Source organism: Mustela lutreola, chromosome 12 (assembly GCF_030435805.1).
Source record: "Mustela lutreola isolate mMusLut2 chromosome 12, mMusLut2.pri, whole genome shotgun sequence".
NCBI lineage: Eukaryota > Metazoa > Chordata > Mammalia > Carnivora > Mustelidae > Mustela > Mustela lutreola.
This window is the reverse complement of record NC_081301.1, coordinates 69,556,036-69,562,035: the sequence shown is the minus strand read 5'-3', so window position 1 is coordinate 69,562,035 and position 6,000 is coordinate 69,556,036. Positions and strand designations below refer to the sequence as shown.

The 6,000-nt window shown below is 41.1% G+C and overlaps 1 non-coding gene across 1 annotated transcript; it reads left to right on the top strand.

The window, feature by feature from the left end:
• Positions 1–533: 533 nt before the first annotated feature.
• LOC131813295 (U6 spliceosomal RNA) lies at positions 534–635 on the top strand. Its single transcript, XR_009346720.1, has one exon. It is a non-coding gene; the product is annotated as a U6 spliceosomal RNA (small nuclear RNA).
• The last annotated feature ends 5,365 nt before the right edge of the window (positions 636–6,000 follow it).

Sequence of the window (6,000 nt, the reverse complement as noted above, 5' to 3'; positions counted from 1 at the left end):
TCTAGATTCAGTAGTTTTGAAACCCTGATAAATAGAATTAAATTAAAACACAGGATTTAAAAATTACTACATGTTTTCTTCTTTTATGAAAGGTGAAGTCTGAATAGCAATTTTTCTGTTTGAGAAAAGGTAAAAAAAACCCTCTCCCACTATTGGTTTTAGTTTTCCAAAGAGGAACCAAGATCTTACACTGGAATGGAGATCAAAACAATGTAAGGTATGTCAAGACATGGCTTTCTACAAAAGTGCCAAGGTGGTCTTCTACTATGGGTAGCATTGCATTTCTTCATTCATTCACTCATTCATTCATTCACTTATTCATTTAACTAGGATGCACTGAGCTACTGTGTGCCTACCGCCTTTGGCCTGGGGTGTTGCCCTCACGGAGCTCATATCGCTCATGCTGGGTACTGTGCAGTCAAGGGGTTGTCTGACAGGAGATGGGCCTGGTTTTGGAAGGCTTCCCTGAATAATTGACTTGAAGTTAAGATCTGCAGGATGAGTCAGACTTTATAGTGAAAAGAGGATGAGTACTCACTTCAGTGGCACAGACTAAAAATGGAACAATACAGAGAAGATTAGCATAGTCCCTGTACAAGAGTGACATGCAAACTAGTGACATGTTTTGCATTTTTTGCATGACAACATGAGTGTATTTAATGCCACACAACTGTATACTTAAAATGGTTAAAATGGTATTTATTAGTTGTTTCTATTTTACCATAATAAAACAAATGGGGGTGGTATTGAGAAGTTCCCATTGCAGACAGAAGGAATAGCAGGTAGAAATGTCTAGTGGGAAGGAGGGTGGATGAGAGCATAGCTAGCAGGACTTTTTTGTCAAGACTTTGGGGTTGTGTGGCCCAAGAAGAAGCTGCAATTACAGGCGCAGACCACATTAAGCTTGGATATTGATGTCCTGAAACTAGTGGAAGACTGTGGAAGTCTTTCATCAGGGCAGTGATGTATTTGTGTTTTAAAAAATCACCCTGGACTAGGGTGGAGAGCAGGTGGAGGAGCAGCAGATGAGGCTGACCAGTTAGGAAAGTGTTAGATTTCTTCAGGTGGGAGATTGGGTCCCACTTGAACTATGACATTAGGGATAGAGATAAATGGATATATTTGAGAAGATTTGGCAGAACTTGATGGGATCCTCAGGGGTAAGGGAAGAGACCCCAGAGAGATCTCCATGTTTCTTGATGTATGGTGGTATCAGTGACTAGGACAGGAAGCACATAGAGAAGGAGTTTGTGGAAGTGTATCATGGTTCTTGTTTGGGACACGCTGAATTTGTGGATCTTGGGAAGTTTGCAGCAGCCAGTGCAGGGGCTTCTATGCATAGATATTGACTCAGAGTTCACTGAGGCCCACACTAATTTCTGGTTCACAGAGTTCACTGAGGCCCACACTAATTTCTGGCTACTACCTGGCTCACAGCACAGTGTGTTCTCTAAGGCATGTCTGTCACATGCCTCACAGTGGACACGTGAAACATCCAGGACCACTCCCAAGAGAAAACAAATGGACTGCCCATGCAGAGGTTGGCCTGCTCCATTGGGCAGCTGACAAAAACAATTTCTTCTAATGGCTGCTCTCAAAGAAGACACATTGGCTTTGTGACAGAATCTTGACAAAACTGCATGTGGTGTGGGTGTTGCATATACACCAATGGCATGCCATCTGTGTGTCCAACTCTGGTCTTTTAGATTCAAGGATGAACCATCATGAGTGCTTCTGAAACATCAGCATATAAAGCAGATTCTGGGTGTTGAATAACTAAAGCTCACAGTGATGTTCTGCCACAGGATTGAGTCCTTAGAACAGCTGCTTTTTCATTTAATTTTGGAAAATAAAAAACATACACATTGGAGATCCACTCCAGGCAGAAATAACGTTCTTGAACTCTCCTTCCTGCCTCTAACTTCTCCTTAGTCCTGGGACTGTGCCAGACTCATTCTGAAGTAACTTCATTCTTTATTCATGTCCCACTGATGAAAGATATGTAAAGGCTTTAACTTAACAACCAAATATCAAGAAAACAATGTTTTTAAAGGCTCTAGCTTAGGACATACCATCTAGGCAACTAAGCACATAATAAATGCCTATGATTAGTCACACATTCCTGAAAAAGTAAACCCTGGCTGACTTGAACAGTAACTTTGAATTATACTCACAGACTAAGTTCTGTCATAGTGTACAAAAGTGTACACACCAAATTCTGGGGTAAGGTCAGAAATTGATTCTCTGGAACTGACTGGTCATAACTAATTTTAAAGTGGATAAGACTATGAGATTAACCCTCAGGTTTGATAGTAAATATGCACTGAAGGAAACTTTTTAAATTTTGGTTGACAAATGTCAATTAAGATGACTTTGATATGTCTGGGGCGCCTGGGTGGCTCAGTGGGTTAAGCCGCTGCCTTCAGCTCAGGTCATGATCTCGGGGTCCTGGGATCGAGTCCCGCATCCAGCTCTCTGCTCAGCGGGGAGCCTGCTTCCTCCTCTCTCTCTGCCTGCCTCTCTGCCTACTTGTGATCTCTCTCTGTCAGATAAATAATAAAATCTTTAAAAAAAAAAAAAGATGACTTTGATATGTCCTTGAGAAAATACAATATCATTTAAATAAGGGTTACATATAAACATAAATATAAGCATGTCTAAGGAAAGCATTCTACCGTGAAAACAGAAGGGTGATGTGCTACATCTGGAATGTAGAGATGAGGGTTAAAGGTCAGAGTACGGGAGCGGGGAGGTTGCCTCTGTTCCCATTCCAGTCACCAAGCACAATTCTCTTATTTAATATGTCTCGTTGGCTTTGCTGCAGGTTGAAAGGGTGCCAAAAATCTGGCACAATGATTCTCAATCACCTATTCAAAACATTCCTTACTGTAAATTGCTACCTTATTAGTGATTTATATAAACTGGAAAGTTTTATTGGTGCTAGTCAGTTCCATAACCTTTTAAATTGATCTTCCTCATGAGCCTACAATCTGTAGGGTGGCAGGACATTTTAGACTTGCCAGTTAGCAGTTTGGTTTAAAAAGAACATTTTGGGGGCACCTGGGTTGCTCAGTGGGTTAAAGCCTCTGCCTTTGGCTCAGGTTGTGTTCTCAGGGTCCTGGGATGAAGCCCCGCATTTGGCTCTCTGCTCAACGGGGAGCCTGCTTCCTTCTCACTCTCTGCCTGCCTCTCTGCCTACTTGTGATCTCTGTTTGTCAAATAACTAAGCTCTTAAAAACAAATAAATAAAATAAAAATAACATTTTGAATTTGATCATTTGGTTTATTTGAAGTCCCATTCCAGGGTACCTGGGTGATTCTGTTGATTAGGTGACTGACTCCTGATTTCAGTGCAGGTCATGATCTCAGGAGCTAGACATCAAGCCCCAAGTTGGGCTCTGCTCTCAGTGGAAAGCCTGCTTGAGATGCTCTCTCTCCCTGTTCCTCTGTCCCTCTCCTCCATGCTCTCATGTGCTCTATCTCTATCAAAAGTAAGTACATAAATCTTAAAAAAAAAAAAAAAAAAAGTCCCATTACATATGGGACTTTTGCTTTAGACAAAATCTCAGTTTTCATAATATGACTATCCTGTTTTACCTCTTCTACAACATTGTGTCCCAAAGTATGAAGCTTTTTGTATAATAAAGAATTTGCCAGGCCTTTCTCTCTGGTTCCTTGGAGGTCATGGAAGCTCTGTGTTATGACTCTTCCAGACCTTGCCCTATGTATCTTTTCATGTTTCACCCTGATTTGAATCTTATATAATAAAACTGTATTTTTAAATACAGTGATTTCTTGAGTCCTGTGAATCAATCTAGTGAATTAATGAAATAAAGGTGGGGAGGTGAGCATGGGAGTCTCCTGAACTTGTAGTCATTCAGTCAGAAGTACATATGCCATGGAGATTCCTGAATTTGTGGCTGGCATCTTAAGTGGGGACAATCCTGTTTGGAACTGTGACCTTTAGTTTGTGGAGTCTGATGGTAACTCCCAAGTGTTTCTATCAGACTTGAATTGAAATGCTATACACAAAGGGTGTGCTCATGGCAGGGGCAGAGAGACATGACTATTGACTATTTTGTCCTGGTGTCCTCTGGATTTTTTCTGAGCCACATCCTTCAGGTAAGCTCAGTTTCTCTTATCTTCATTTCATATCTTTTGTCTCTAGAGGCACATGTGTCTTGGGAGAGACTCATAAATATTTAAGTTGACATCTTTGGTTATTGTTATAGCATTGAAATAGCTTATAACTTTTTAAGTAATTAAACAGTCAAAATTTCTTAGGAGGTCTGAAAACCATATTTTCAACAACTGGTGTCTGTGCAGTCAGTATATGGGCTATTATTCAGGATGATGTTGGACCAAAGGGGTGCCAATGCCCTTCTCTGAAAAAGTAATTCCAATATTGAGCACTGAATGGGACCTAAGATACTACTGTGAACACAGAAGCTCTGCTGCCTTAAGAAACAAACCTCTCCCAACTTGCTACTCAGAGGAGGCACCACGACCACTACTCTTCTCAGCCTGCTACGTGAATTCCTTGAGAGTGTGGGGTCTGCTGAAGACTCTTCTGCTCCATTTCTAAGGTATCTATTCTCCTTGGGAGCATAGATGTTTCTCTGACAACAGCTGCCATCCTCCACCTCAGCACTGATACAGACTTCTCAACTCTGGCTGCAGGTTAGAATCACCAGGAAAGATTCATATAATGTCCATAGCTGTCTCTACTTTCAGAAAATCTTGCTTACACAGCCTAGATAATTCTGAGTTCTGCTGGACATGACCTTACAAGGCACTGTGTCCTGCAGTTGCCAGCAGCCTGCTGGCTTGGTTAACATGCAATGAAAAAGTCCCTATCCAGCGACATCTCCTGATGCACTCGTGGGCTAGGCACTTTTTGTCTTTGTCTTAGCTTTTACTACTAGAAAAAGAGTTGTCAGTTTGAAGTATTTCATCTAGTTTTGCAGTTACAATGGAGCATCTCCAAACTAATATTAAGAAAACCAACAACTGAGGCACCTGGGTGGCTCAGTGGGTTAAAGCCTCTGCCTTCGGCTCAGGTCATGATCCCAGGGTCCTGGGATTGAGCCCCACATCGGGCTCTCTGCTCAGCAGGGAGCCTGCTTCCCTTCCTCTCTCTCTGCCTGCCTCTCTGCCTACTTGTGATTTCTGCCTGTCAAATAAATAAATAAAATCTTAAAAAAAAAAAAAAAGAAAACCAACAACTACTTTATTTAATGAGAACTTAAGCTGTGCTAAACATTTACACACATTTTCTTTTTCTAAGCCTTGTTGTGGTGAAATATGACACACATACAGAAAGAGTTTACAAAACAAAAAAATGCATTTGAGAGAATTATCACAAAGCAAACGCACATATGAGTGTTGCCTATATTGAAAAAGAAACACAACACTGTTAGCACTCCAGAAACCACCCAGTTCCCCCGTCTCACAAATTCCTCATTCCCCACCAAAGGTAGCCTTCACCCTGACATTTAAGGTAATCACTTCCCTGTTCCTTTTGATCATGGATTACCAAATATGCATCTCCAAGTTTGTTTTTTTCCTGCAGTTTTTGAATTTCACACCCATGGAATCTCACAGTATGTGTTCTTTTGTGTTCAGCTTCTCTTGCTAAATATCACATTTGAGATTTATCCATATTGTTACATGCAGATGAAATTATTTTATCTTCATTGATATATAACATTCCATTGCATGAATACAAATCCACTTATCCATTCTGCTGTTGAATAGCATCTGAGCCAATTCCAGATTACAGTCATTGCAACAATGCTATGAACACTCTTGCACGTATCTCCTGATGCACATGGAGTTGCTGGACTATGGACCATGCTCATCCTTCACATCAGTAAACAATGCTGAACTATTTTCCAAAGTGGGTGCATTAATTCGTGTTCCCACACACTATACTCTCACCAACACCTGGTATTGTCAGTCATCCTCTTGGTAGCTGTGCTGGTGAGTGTGTATGGCAGC